The sequence below is a fragment of the Miscanthus floridulus genome, chromosome 9 (genome assembly GCF_019320115.1).
Source record: "Miscanthus floridulus cultivar M001 chromosome 9, ASM1932011v1, whole genome shotgun sequence".
In the NCBI taxonomy this organism is placed as follows: Eukaryota; Viridiplantae; Streptophyta; class Magnoliopsida; order Poales; family Poaceae; genus Miscanthus; species Miscanthus floridulus.
In genome coordinates, this window is record NC_089588.1 from 81605972 (window position 1) to 81621238 (window position 15267).

A 15267-nucleotide genomic window follows, 5' to 3' on the forward strand; every position below is an offset into this window, starting at 1 on the left:
TAGAAACTCCAATTTTCATGATCCTACTTTGACCAAAGCTGAACTATAGCATAGAATGTTTGCATGGTAGTGCACCCTTAATAAACGTTGTAGCCTATCTTATGTGGAACAAACTTTATTTAAGGGTCATGAGCTAATTCTGTGCCTAACATGGTCAAATAGGGCTCACAAGAATCATCAAAATACTTTTTCTAGACTTAGAAATTTTGCAGTCCAAAATGTTGATTTCAGTTTCAAGTGCACCACTTTGGAGTTTTGTAACTTGCTAACCATAACGAATTAGATGTTACTCACATAGCTCTACAACTTTCATGAATAACATTTTCACTGATTCACCACAGATTAGGAGTTACATGGTCGCAAAGGTGTTCTGTCAGACATGCGCGCCAGGCTCTGATGGCCGCGAATGGCATGGCGTCAGTGGCCGACCGAGCTAGGCCATGGCCGCCACATGGTGTCCATATGCCAACGACGGTCAGGCCTATCAAGCCAGCGCATGGACAAGAGGGCCACGCCCCTGCTACTCCACTCCCACTCATGCTCACTCCTCTGCCTTGCCTCATGCTCGTTCTCTTCCACAGCCGAGCAGCACCATCGCCGTTGTGCCTTCACTGAGCTCGTGCGCCACTGCCACTGTGCCATTACTCAATAGGTCATGCACACTACATTGCTGCGACCCACTCTACATCCTAGACCCATTAGCGCCTTAGTTCAAGCCCAAGGTAAAGTCTTACGACCGTTTCTGCCACCGCAACATCACTGGAGCACCGCCGTGCTCTCAGTTCGCCATGGCCAGGCTGCTCCACTACATCCCCTACCTTCCTATCCTCTAGTCTGTAGTTGCCTTAGGTCACTGCTGCTCAGGTCAGAGCTAGGGTAGATGCTACCGTACCATCACGTGGGAACGCACCGCCGTGCCCGCCATGGCCAGCAGCCCCTAGGTCTCGCCATCCCCCGCTCGAAGATGTTTATGCATAGCCACGAATGCTAGCTCCTACCACGAAGATGGAGACCCACCTCTCACTGCTGGTTAGCCAGAACGAAGAACCCCACCATGTGCGCTAGGCGCTGCCATGCCGCCATGCATGTGGTCAGGCTGTACCTTGGCCAGATCATGCTCTAGAACTATGCTAAGTCACCATAGCGGTAGGGCCATCCTTACTGGTGAGCTTGCTTCGGTGAGCCACCGACCCAACCAGGGGTACCCCTAGGTGCGGGTTGATGAGAGGAACACGATGGTGCCTGGGGTTTTGCCGGAGACCTCGTCGGCGGCGAGCTTTCGCCGGTCTGCTTCGTCCTCTGCTCCTGTGTCGTTGATGGGTGGGACCATTGACCTGCAGGCCCCCACTGTCAATCACAGTGGGTGCAATGGACCGGGAGCACCTAGCAGCTGAGCTCGATTGGAAATTTGATTTTCTTTATTTATTATTCTAGATTTTGTAACAAACTTCAAAAATTCATATCTAGAGTTAGGAGTGTCAAAATTGAGTGAACAAAATTTTGTTGGATTCATCATAAAGTGTACTGTTTGATAAAAAAATATGATACCTACTGTTTGAGATATTTTTCTAGGAGAATTAAATTGAGCTAGATAAGTGCTTTTAAAGTTGTTTCCATCTTGAAAAATGCATATCTTGAGCTAGGGAAGTGCAAAAATTGTCATTCCAATTTTACTGGTCTTATGTTGACATGCTCTAGCTAGAAAAAAATGCTTAACCTATAGTAGGTATACTTGGAATATGGTCTTCCTATTTAACCTTGATTAATTGCTAGTTTCTAGTGAAAATAAATGGGGTAAAATACATAACTAAGGATCATGCAAATTTTTACACAGTGTTATTATGCTAGAATGAAAGTAAGAAAATATGAAATCTGTTGTTTGACATTTTTCACTAGGCTAAACTATTTTTGCTAAAATAAGCCTATGCAACTTGTCATTTTTATAGAGATGGTACTTATCCAAATGACATGAAATTTGTACAGTAGACTTTTGGGGTCATATGTAGAATACTGTAATTTTCTTAGAATTTATTGTGCATTTTGATATATGTTCCTTATTTCATCTTAGTGTCCAAATGAATTAATAAAGGCATTTAAAAAATATTTGGGCTTGACCATTATGTTTTCTAAAGTGTATATGATGTCTATGAACTGTTGGTGCCATTGGTTGTGCCTAAATTTGATTGCTTGTATGCAGTGAAATATTAATTGCTCTATAATTCAATTATAGTGACTGTTTTGTACAGTCCTATTGTTAAGTAAATTGCATGGGTAAAATGATGGTTGTTGTGAATTTTGTCAATAAAAAAGTTGTAGATAACTTACTTATATTGCTTGTGTCAAATCTTCATAGCAATAAGCTAAATGGTTTGAGAGTTATAGCTGTTGGAAGTTGGTCTCCAGAAATCCTTATTCTCTAGAATTTCTGGATAGATCTATAAAATTGCTTTGTTTGACCTTGATAGCCATTGAATCATCTTGAGATGACTATAAGAAAATTGTAGGAAGTTTTATGAGCTTTCCAGAAAGTCCAAGATCATAGTATTTTGTTGAGTAGAACTCCAGATATGGCCAAAATAAGTAGCTGTTGTTTATAGTCCAGGAAATGACTAAGTCAAATTATAATTGTTTGTCTTATGTGATGCTTGTGTAGATGCTTAGGCTAATTGAGATTAGTTGTTAGCTGCAGGTTTTAAGCCTCTTACTTGATGAGTGTATGTTTCTTGTACTATAGAAGAGATATGCACCTACTTAGTAAAGATCGACTTGAAGAAAGTTATACATCTACTTGATCAATGAATGTTAAACTTATCATACATCTTGCGGATAACCATACTCATGCATATACACTTCATCAGGTCATCTCATCTCTTATGCATTCATGATACTCATTTGTGCATATGCATGCAATAGGTTCCCTAGAAGGAGTGACGCTACTTGAGTTCAAAACCAAGTGTTAGGAGGAGCAGCAGGCAACCTAGGAGCGGGAGGTTCAGGCAGAAGGAGGAGTCAACATGGAAGATCTTCCTGAGTGTCCTAATCACCAACCTTCCTCGTTCCTGAAAGGCAAGCCCAGAGCATTCTAAGCCTCCTATGTTTTCTAAATATCAACTTGAGTCCTTTTATGTTGATGCATTAACTACTAAGGGTTGATTGGAACCACTTGTTGCATGTAACACCCTAGGTGTTTAGGCTTCCACTAAATTGCATGTCATTTCATAAACATGTGCATTATCCATGTCATCATGCCATTATCATTGAAACATACATATGCAACATTTTAAATTGTATGTGTTTCAGGCTTGATTGCTTAGAGTGGTAGTAGTGCAACATGTGAATGCAACATGAAACTCTCATACCTTGAAACATGGCAATATGGTAGTAATGTGCGAAGTATAAAATAATCACAAAGTCATGAAACATGCAAAACATTTCATTGCAACATTGGGTAAATTGCTTGTTTTGATTGTTTCATCACATGTGATCAATTGAAATGGTATAACAATTGTGTAAAGTGGTTGATCATGGTCTAATACACCTTAACTACACTTAGAGTAATTGTTTGGACATTGTTCATGTAGTTCAAAATGACAAAATTGCCCTTGAATGGAGGTTTGACTTGAAATGAACCCTAGAGTGCCACTGTTTGACTGATTCAAAAGTCCAACTTAGAGACTTTGCATGGCTGTGCACTCTTTACCAAAGTTGTAGCTAATTTATCAAGGAACAAAAGTTGTTTTATGGCCAACTCATGAAAATGTGTGGAACATGGTCAAACATGGCCCACAAGTCAAAATTTTAGACTGATTTCATACTTAGAAATTTTCCTAAGTCTTTATGTGTTTTGCAGTTTCGTGTACCCAACTGTTTCACCTTGTATCTCCCTAACAAAGCCAAACCAGCTTGAGCTCCAATAACAAGAGTTGTAGTTCACATATAGATGATCAACTTTGTTAACTATGGTAGAGTCTAGAACGTCACGGTTTAGGAGCAATTAGCCGTCCAACTCGCTCTGTCAGTCACCTTCGATGATCACTGAATCGCTGTTTTCAGAAATCGGTCAGTGACCGTCATGGCCGACCAGCTCAGGTGACGTTCGCCGCATGGCAATCATGCACTGCCAAGGTCACCACGTCGCGCGTCCGTGCTCCAAAAGAGGGCCAGCGCCTGCTGAACGCGCTCGCCGCTCCATTTCTCCCTCTCGCCTTCCCCGCGCGCAGCGCCATGTTCACAGCAGCCGCCTGCCATTGCCGACGAGCTTCGCCGCTGTCTCTTTCTCCTCCCCTGCCTGTCTCACTGTCATGTGGGACCCGGCTGTCAGCCGCCAAGGCTGAGGCGGGAGCCCAGCGTGGGCCGCGCCGCATCTTGGGCCACGCCTGTACGCTTCGCGGGCCGCTATTCCTTCGGGCCGGCCCAACTGTGGCTGAGTTTTGTTTCCTTATTTATTTTGTTTTATTATTTCACATATTTGTATTGATATTCAAAAATCTGTATTTCTTAGTATATAGATCCAAATGCTATGGTTCTAATTTTGTTGAGTTCCTAGTATTGTCTAGTATTTAATAAAAATATTATATGAGCACATGTTTTAGAAATTCTGGATGAATTAAATAGGACTTTGAAATGTGTTTTTGGATACATGCAAACTTGTTTGAATTTTATCTTGAGTTTCTGTGGTCCAAAAATTATGGAATTTTGTGGGTAGTCTGTTATTGCTTAGTAGAAGCTCTGGGTAAAATTTCAGAGCTAGTGCATGTGTAGTTTTTAAGTTATAGAAATTCCTTTTATTAATGGATGGATCTTGTGTGAATTTTCATAATTTTTCTATAGATCCAGTATAGGTAAAATTTGGTGAGTAAGGTTCTTATGCTAGAATGATGCTAGGAAAAATATGAAATCTATTGCTTGACACTTTTCATTAGGGTTTCCTAATTATGCTCAAATTAGACATGTCATCTATTATTTTGGATACAGCAAGTTATGTTTCCCCAATGGCTTTGAAATTTTTGTGGTAGTCTATGTGCAGCATGAGATAGCTACTGTAATTTTTGTAGATTTTTATGAATAGTTTTACTATATATTGCTTAAATCACCTAATTAACTAAATAAATTGGAAAAGGATATTAAATAATTTATTTAGAAGTTGGCACTATACTTTCTGATGTTTCTTAGGTATGAAAAACAAGTTGGTAAACTTGGTTTAATCAAGTTATGCTTTTGCACAATCATTAAATAATTAAGTTAGTAACCCTGTCATTTTGGACACATTCTAGGTTTGCTGGAAATTGATTTGGTTAACATCAGAATCAGGCTTTGCTGTTTACCATTGATTTGTAGAACATTTCATAAGCTTTCCAGAATGTCCTCATACAAGTCATTTGGATTTGTATAACTCTTGTTGTGATTTAATTACGGGAATACTTGTATGCATATGAAACTTTAAATGTTAAATTATGTATACCGTTACTATTTCTAAGTTGTGGTAATGTTCCTAGGTGTTAGGCCTTTAACCGAAGATGAGCATCTTTATCTTAGGTTATGCAAGTTAGGTAAGTTGATCTTGTTCTTTAAGTTAAGTTAGATACATGCTTAAAGTGATTTGAATAGGGCTAGTCTTACTCGGTAAACGAGTGTCCAGTTATATTTTCGGTAAACACTTACTGTGATTCATTCATCATGAGCATCATGTCATTCCTTATGCATCCATGGTATTTATCTTTTGCATCGGCATGCAATAGGTGTACCGGAAGGAGTGACCCTGCTGGAATTCGAGGAACCGAGCGAGCAGCAGCAGCTGATACCGGAGATTCAGGAGGAGCAGCCTTCAGGAGAAGTGCCAGACATGGTCGCCGTTGAGTGCCCGGATCACCGTCCTTGCAACTTTGTGAAAGGCAAGCCCCGGAGCATATTAAGCCTCCTAATTTCCGAAATGCAGTTACATTATCATTATTATATATCTATATATATATTGTTGCATTAAGTTTAGGTGTTGGATGCAAACAATTGCTGCATTGGTTACCCAATCCTTGCCCAAATATTGTTACCCTAAATCCTATGTAGCTCAGGCTCGTGTAGTGCTTAGCCCTGCTTAAACGCGGTAGAAGTCGGGTGATTTCCTGTCACCTGCGAGATATAGGAATATACATGTGGCACGGTTGGCTATAATTGCTATCGTGGAAAAGAACCAGTCTTAATTTGAAATGAAGACCGGACGGAGGCTTGCTGGTTTGCAGTGACTCCGTCTGAGTCGATTAAGGACTGATTCTTGGAGCCTTTCCTGTTCATGTTGAACACATGCCTCTCTCTTAGTTGGCCGGGTCTAGAGACCGACCGCGAAGCCGAGTAGCTCAACTCAGGCCAGGAGTCGATAAGTATAAAGTACGCCTCGGAAGGGAGCCGTAGGCGTGAGTCCAAGGGTAGGTGATTTAAAAGTCCTGATCGTCCTGGTAGAAGGGTTGTCCCTGAGAGCGCTGGCGCTGATCAAACCCGCGAATTTGGTTCCTGAGTTGTCCCAAAGGTAACCCATGGCTACCCTTGCTAAGTATGCTAGGGTGAGAGTTAGGAATACCCCCTCAGCTGAGTTGTAATTCGATTCGAGTCGCCATCTCTCCTGGTTAGTGAGAACTTGATGGGCTTATCTCCAATGTAGATACACTTAATAACATAATGGTTCGGAAATGATGATATGATAATGATAGCCTTATTATACCTGCTATGGTTAATATTGTTTGCTCCTAATAAGTGAGTGCTCTAGTATAGGTGCTAATCTAGTGGACAGGTAAATAATGATAAGCTTGATGCTAAGTTTAAATTGGTTACTATAATCATAAGCTCTTTTATGCAACTGTGTCGAGCTAGCCCACCTGAAAAGCCTTGCATGATCCTTGGTGTCTTTTATTTCTAGTTTTGATGGGTAAGTCTAGCTGAGTACCTTCTCGTACTCAGGGTTTATCTCCCACCTATTGCAGATGACCAGTTCTACTTTGGTTGCTGCAAGTACTGCCTTCTCCCAGCTGGGGATGAAGACTAGACCGTTGGGCACGGTCTCTACTAGTTCTCGTACCTGATAATGCTTTTGTGGGATATGACTCAGACTTGGCAATGTAATTGAAAACTATGATGTTTGTACCAAACTATGTTGCTTCCACACACTCAAACTTGGTTTGTAATATTCTATTTCAACTCTGATGGATGTAATCCGAATGCTACTTGTGAAATGTTGTAACGGATGATGTGTTGTGTTGAATCACTACGATCTTGGTTTGTATGTCGAGAGTTGGTTGAAATCCTTCGTGATTTCCGAACTACCGGGATTATGGGAGCTTAAGTACAGGAATTTGATCGCTTCGGTGATTGTTTTTGTACTTACGTTCTTATGATTTGGTCGATTCTGTTATAGCTGGCATCAGAGCAAGATTTAACACTAAACACGTCATTTGTGTATTTAAAACAAAAGTATTTGTGAAAATCCTAAATTAAATACTAAGTATTGCTAGTGGTCATATCCCTTATGCCCAAATAAGGACTCTTAGGTGGCTTAATAAAGTACTAACTCGGGGGTTCCTGCTTGTTTCTGTTTTGTCATCCATACGGCGTGCTATTGTATGGATGCCATCCGCTTGGGTGATAATGTATGGATCAAAATACCTCTACGCTCTGGTAAGTGGGAGTTGTGAGAGCATGACCGTCCAACCGTCGGTCTAGGGGAGAGTAGTTGTGGTTGCTCGCATACTTACATGTTCGATCATGTATCTATGAGAGTACTTAATTGTGGGTATCTCTGACGGGTAGCTGTGATACTAGAATATATGCATCAGGGGATGTATGTATGAAAGTATTTAGTTTACTGCTTGTTTTCTATGCTTTTTGGGAAATTATTGGGCTGAAATGAATTTTTCTGTAGGTACACTAACAACGTATCGTTGTAGATCGACTAGCTACCATGTATGAGAGAACGTATGTATGCCACCGTATATTTCGCTAGCCTTTAAATTTTTCTAGGTTTGTGAGGATGTATGGATCGTGCATGAATCATGTTCAAGCATACATGGCATTTCTAGCATTATCCCCTCCCTTAAAATTTGATTGTCCCGACTAATTAAATTTTGTATCCCTTAAATGATCCTCCCCTTACGTTGCAACTTTTTGCTATAGATGGCGCGCACGAAACTCACTGCTCGCAAGTCCGCTGGAGGCAGGGCGCCTCGTCACCGTTTAGCTCCTCGTGAGCCTCGTCCGGAGCCTACTGAGGTGGAAAGGCTGAGGACAGAGCTGGCCCGGGTGACTGCGGAGAGGACTGCAGCTCAACACCGTTTGGAGCAGGTAACACAGGAAAGGGACCAAGATACCCTTGAGGTTCAGAGGTTGACAGTTGCTCACCGCAACTATGAACGTATGTTGATTCAGATGATGAACCAACGGAATGAAGCCTAGCACGAAGAGAATGTGTTGAGAGCGCGACAGGTGGAGTTAGAGCAGCAAGTGGTAGTTGCTGAGGAGTACAATGACAATCTCCATGAGGAGGTTCACATGTTACACAATCAACTTCACCCTCTCCTGCCACCTAATGATGAGGATGAGATGGGTTCTGGTGTCATCATGGCTGAAGGTGATGATGACATGGAGGTCAATGGACCTGAGGACGTTCCACCGGATGAGGAGGAAGATGAGGAGTTAGAGCCTGCTAGTGATGAAGATGGAGGAGAGATCTTCGACACTGACTCCGAGGACGATGCGTAGTTTAGCTTACTACTTAGCTAATGCGCTAGAGCTAGTCTTTTGTTGATCCTCATGCATGAACAAGTAGCTTTGTATCAAGTTAATCGTTGGGATGTAATATCGAACCCTATGTTACCATTGATGTAAGTTTGGAACCACTATGGCTTGGATGTAACCTATCGAACGTATTATGCTCCACGTATGTGAGCTTTTGATGAATTTCACCTTTGCGGTCTATGGATCTCGTTGTTGGTTAAGTTCATCGCATTTATGTGTCAATTGATGCGCTTGATGAGTTGTGTGATTGTGATGAATGATTGTGCCTCTGTTGATTATTTAAATGCATTCTCTCCGATGGAATCAGTTTGGCATAATTATACAATTCATCTACAAAAGTTTCCACATCGTCAATGCTCATTGGCTATACCTTTTGCAGATGGCTTATAACCTTCGTCGCGGTCGTAGCATGGGAGATGAGGAACAACCACCTCCTCCACCGCCCACACCAGCTAAGCTAATGCAGACGGTCGTGGAAAGTCAGCGCATGCTAGCTGAGGCTATGCGCCAGATGGCTAACCGTGAGGATTGGCATGTCCGCCAGGGACCCGAGCTGAACCAGTACAACAGCTTTAAGGACTTCATGGACATAAAGCCTCCTATCTTTCATGAGGTAGAAGAACCCTTACAAGCGAATGAATGGTTGAGCATGATAGAGCAAAGGTTTGGATTGCTCTGTTTGACTGAAGGCATGAAGGCTTCATATGCAGGACACTAGCTCCAAGGCCCTGCAGGCATCTAGTGGACCCATCACAGGACCACCTTCCCTGCTAACGTTGAGATCATTTGGAACCAGTTCTAGGCAGCCTTCAGGGGACACTTTATCCCTCCTGGTCTCATGGCCATTAAGCATACTGAGTTTATGAAGCTCACCCAAGGCAACAAGAGTCTCAATGAGTACCTCCAGGCATTCAACAACCTAGCAAGGTATGCTTTCGAGTTTGTCGATACTGACGCCAAGAGGATAGCTAGCTTCAAGAGGGGACTTTTCCCAAAACTAATGAAGTCAATGGGCAACTGCAAGTGTGTCACCTTCAATGAGTTTATCAGTGACACTTTGACTCAGGAGAACAATGACAAGATATATGCTGCTTCCAAGAACCGTAAAAGGAACTTTGAGGCTGGTGCTTCCTAGTCCAAGGCTCCAATGGTATCTAAGACCCCGTACTGTCCACCCAATGCTAATGTCCGGTACCGCCCACCTCAGAAGAAGAACCAAGCTAAAATAGGTTTCTACAAGGGGTATACAATTTCCTTGCCGAAGAATACCTCTGGGCAGGGTAGCTCCAATGTTCCACCAGCAAACAGGCCATGCTGGAACTGTAACCAGCCTGGTCATTGGGCAAATAGATGTCCCCAACCTCCCAAGAATGCTCAAGGAAACATCCGTCAGGGGCGTGTTCACTATACTACAGTGGAGGAAATTCCTACTGGTGAAGTGGTCACCGCTGGTAAGTTCCTTGTTAATGAGCACCTTGCAGTTGTGCTCTTTGATTTGGGTGCTTCGCACTCTTTTATGAGTTCTACTTTTGCATCTGAGCATAATATGAATGTGATTACAATTGTCAAGGGTGGTTATTGTATTAGTGCTGCTGGAAATAATATCCTGACTAACCAAGTAGTTAAAGATGTAAAGATTGAGATTGGGGATCGAGAGTTCCGTACAGATCTTGTGGTTCTACCGGGGGTAGGAATTGATATAATCCTAGGAATGAAGTGGATGAGCGGGAATGGAGTGTTGATCGATACCTCAACCCGTGTGGTAATGTTGAGGGATCCTGTGGATAAGAAGGGTTTTCTAGTGCAGTTACCTCGTGATATCTCTATCCATAATATCGCCAATGCTACCCTAGCCAAAGCCATTAAGGATCTACCGGTTGTCTATGAGTTTCCAGATGTCTTTCCTGATGACTTGCCTGGATTACCTCCGGACCGTGATGTAGAATTCAAGATAGAACTCATTCTAGGTACGGCTCCTATTTCTCGAAGGCCCTATAGAATGCCGCCCAATGAGTTGGCTGAGCTGAAGAGTCAGTTGAATGAGCTATTGAAGAAAGGGTTGTGATTCCATCTAGGTTATCATAGATCATCTAACTAAATCTGCTCACTTTATTCCAGTCAAGTCTACCTATCATCCTCACAATTATGCTAAGATTTATTTTCAACAAGTGGTACGTCTCCATGGTGTACCCAAATCCATTGTTTCTGATAGAGGACCTCAGTTCACGGCTCGCTTTTGGGAGTGCTTACATCAGAATCTTGGCACTCATCTAATCCGCAGTTCTGCCTATCATCCGCAAACATCAGGACAGACTGAGCGTGTTAATCAAATTCTTGAAGACATGCTTAGAGCTTGTCTTATCTCTTGCAAAGGCTCTTGGGAAGACTGGTTACCTCTCGTTGAATTCTCTTATAACAACAGTTATCAAGAAAGTATCAAAATGGCTCCTTTTGAAGCTCTTTATGGCCGCAAGTGTAGAACTCCTTTGAACTAGGTGGAACCCAGAGAAAGAAGATTCTATGATATTGATTTTGTAAAAGAAGCCGAAGAGAAAGTCCGAACTATACAAAAGAATATGACTGCTGCACAGGCTAGGCAAAAGAGCTATGCTAACAAGAGAAGAAAACCTATTGAGTTTGAAGTAGGTGATCATGTTTATTTGAAGGTATCCCCTATGAAAGGAGTCAAGCGTTTTGGAATTAAAAGGAAGCTTGAGCCTCGATATGTTGGACCCTACCGCATTATCGAGAAAAGTGGAAGAGTAGCATATAAGCTCGATCTACCACGTGAGATGGGAGCTATATTCCCGGTATTCCATGTGTCCCAGCTGAAGAAGTGTCTTCGTATTCCTAAGGAAAGAATAGCAACAAGGAAAGTCAACTTGAAATCTGATCTTTCTTATGAGGAAAAGCCTATGCAAGTCCTGGATACTCAAGAAAGAGTGACTCGTACATGAGTAGTTAAATTATACAAGGTAGTTTGGAGTAATCATAGTGAACGGGATGCAACCTGGGAGCAGGAAGTTTATTTAAAGGAAAATCATCCAACTTTCTATACTAAATGGTACGCTTTCCAAATCTCGGGATGAGATTTTTCTAAGGGGGAGGGCTGTAACACCCTAGGTGTTTAGGCTTCCACTTAATTGCATGTCATTTCATAAACATGTGCATTATCCATGTCATCATGCCATTATCATTGAAACATACATATGCAACATTTTAAATTGTATGTGTTTCAGGCTTGATTGCTTAGAGTGGTAGTAGTGCAACATGTGAATACAACATGAAACTCTCATACCTTGAAACATGGCAATATGGTAGTAATGTGTCAAGTATAAAATAATCACAAAGTCATGAAACATGCGAAACATTTCATTGCAACATTGGGTAAATTGCTTGTTTTGATTGTTTCATCACATGTGATCAATTGAAATGGTATAACAATTGTGTAAAGTGGTTGATCATGGTCTAATACACCTTAACTACACTTAGAGTAATTGTTTGGACATTGTTCATGTAGGTCAAAATGACAAAATTGCCCTTGAATGGAGGTTTGACTTGAAATGAACCCTAGAGTGCCACTGTTTGACTGATTCAAAAGTCCAACTTAGAGACTTTGCATGGCTGTGCACTCTTTACCAAAGTTGTAGCTAATTTATCAAGGAACAAAAGTTGTTTTATGGCCAACTCATGAAAATGCGTGGAACATGGTCAAACATGGCCCACAAGTCAGAATTTCAGACTGATTTCATACTTAGAAATTTTCCTAAGTCTTTATGTGTTTTGCAGTTTCGTGTACCCAACTGTTTCACCTTGTATCTCCCTAATAGAGCCAAACCAGCTCGAGCTCCAATAACAAGAGTTGTAGTTCACATATAGATGATCAACTTTGTTAACTATGGCATAGTCTAGAACGTCACGGTTTAGGAGCAATTAGCCGTCCAACTCGCTCTATCAGTCACCTTCGATGATCACTGAATCGCTGTTTTCAGAAATCAGTCAGTGATCGTCATGGCCGACTGGCTCAGGCGACGTTTGCCGCGTGGCATTCATGCGCTGCCAAGGTCACCACGTCGCGCGTCCGCGCTCCAGAAGAGGGCCAGCGCCTGCTGAATGCGCTCGCCGCTCCATTTCTCCCTCTCGCCTTCCCCGAGCGCAGCGCCGTGTTCACAGCAGCCACCCGCCATAGCCGACGAGCTTCGCCGCCGTATCTTTCTCCTCCCCTGCCTGTCTCGCTGTCATGCAGGACCTGGCTGTCAGCCGTCGAGGCTGAGGCGGGAGCCCAGCGTGGGCCGCGCCGCGTCTTGGGCCGCGCCTGTACGCTTCGCGGGCCGCTGTTCCTTCGGGCCGGCCCAACTGTGGCTGAGTTTTGTTTCTTTATTTGTTTTGTTTTATTATTTCATAGATTTGTATTGATATTCAAAAATCTGTATTTCTTAGTATATAGATCCAAATGCTATGGCTCTAATTTTGTTGAGTTCCTAGTATTGTCTAGTATTTAATAAAAATATTATATGAGCACATGTTTTAGAAATTCTCATTTTGGACAGATTCTAGGTTTGCTAGAAATTGATTTGGTTAACATCAGAATCAGGCTTTGCTGTTTACCATTGATTTGTAGAACATTTCATAAGCTTTCTAGAATGTCCTCATACAAGTCATTTCGATTTGTATAACTCTTGTTGTGATTTAATTACAGGAATACTTGTATGCATATGAAACTTTAAATGTTAAATTATGTATACTGTTACTATTTCTAAGTTGTGGTAATGTTCCTAGGTGTTAGGCCTTTAACCGAAGATGAGCATCTTTATCTTAGGTTATGCAAGTTAGGTAAGTTGATCTTGTTCTTTAAGTTAAGTTAGATACATGCTTAAAGTGATTTGAATAGGGCTAGTCTTACTCGGTAAATGAGTGTCCAGTGATGTTTTCAGTAAACACTTACTGTGATTCATTCATCATGAGCATCATGTCATTCCTTATGCATCCATGGTATTTATCTTTTGCATCGGCATGCAATAGGTGTACCGGAAGGAGTGACCCTGCTGGAATTCGAGGAACCGAGCGAGCAGCAGCAGCCGACACCGGAGATTTAGGAGGAGCAGCCTTCAGGAGAAGTGCCAGACGTGGTCGCCGTTGAGTGCCCGGATCACCGTCCTTGCAACTTTGTGAAAGGCAAGCCCCGGAGAATATTAAGCCTCCTAATTTCCGAAATGCAGTTACATTATCATTATTATATATATATATATTGTTGCATTAAGTTTAGGTGTTGGATGCAAACAATTGCTGCATTGGTTACCCAATCCTTGTCCAGATATTGTTACCCTGAATCCTATGTAGCTCAGGCTCGTGTAGAGCTTAGCCCTGCTTAAACGCGGTAGAAGTCGGGTGATTTCCTGTCACCTACGAGATATAGGAATATACATGTGGCACGGTTGGCTATAATTGCTATCGTAGAAAAGAACCAGTCTTAATTTGAAATGAAGACCGGACGGAGGCTTGCCGGTTTGCAGTGACTCCGTCTGCGTCGATTAAGGACTGATTCTTGGAGCCTTTCCTGTTCATGTTGAACGCATGCCTCTCTCTTAGTTGGCCGGGTCTGGAGACCGATCGCGAAGCCGAGTAGCTCAACTCAGGCCAGGAGTCGATAAGTATAAAGTACGCCTCGGAAGGGAGCCATAGGCATGAGTCCAAGGACAGGTGATTTAAAAGTCTTGATCGTCCTAGCAGAAGGGTTGTCCCTGAGAGCGCTGGCGCTGATCGAACCTGCGAATTTGGTTCCTGAGTTGTCCCAAAGGTAACCCACGGCTACCCTTGCTAAGTATGCCAGGGTGAGAGTTAGGAATACCCCCTCAGCTGAGTTGTAATTCGATTCGAGTCGCTGTCTCTCCCGGTTAGTGAGAACTTGATGGGCTTATCTCCAATGTAGATACACTTAATAACATAATGGTTCGGAAATGATGATATGATAATGACAGCCTTATTATACCTGCTATGGTTAATATTGTTTGCTCCTCATAAGTGAGTGCTCTAGTACAGGTGCTAATCTAGTGGACAGGTAAATAATGATAAGCTTGATGCTAAGTTTAAATTGGTTACTATAATCATAAGCTTTTTTATGCAACTGTGTTGAGCTAGCCCACCTGAAAAGCCTTGCATGATCCTTGGTGTCTTTTATTTCTAGTTTTGACGGGTAAGTCTAGCTGAGTACCTTCTCGTACTCAGGGTTTATCTCCCACCTATTGTAGATGACCAGTTCTACTTTGGTTGCTGCAAGTACTGCCTTCTCCCAGCTGGGGATGAAGACTAGACCATTGGGCACGGTCTCTACTAGTTCTCGTACCTGATAATGCTTTTGTGGGACATGACTCAGACTTGGCAATGTAATTGAAAACTATGATGTTTGTACCAAACTATGTTGCTTCCACACACTCAAACTTGGTTTGTAATATTCTATTTCAACTCTGATGGATGTAATCCGAATGCTACTTG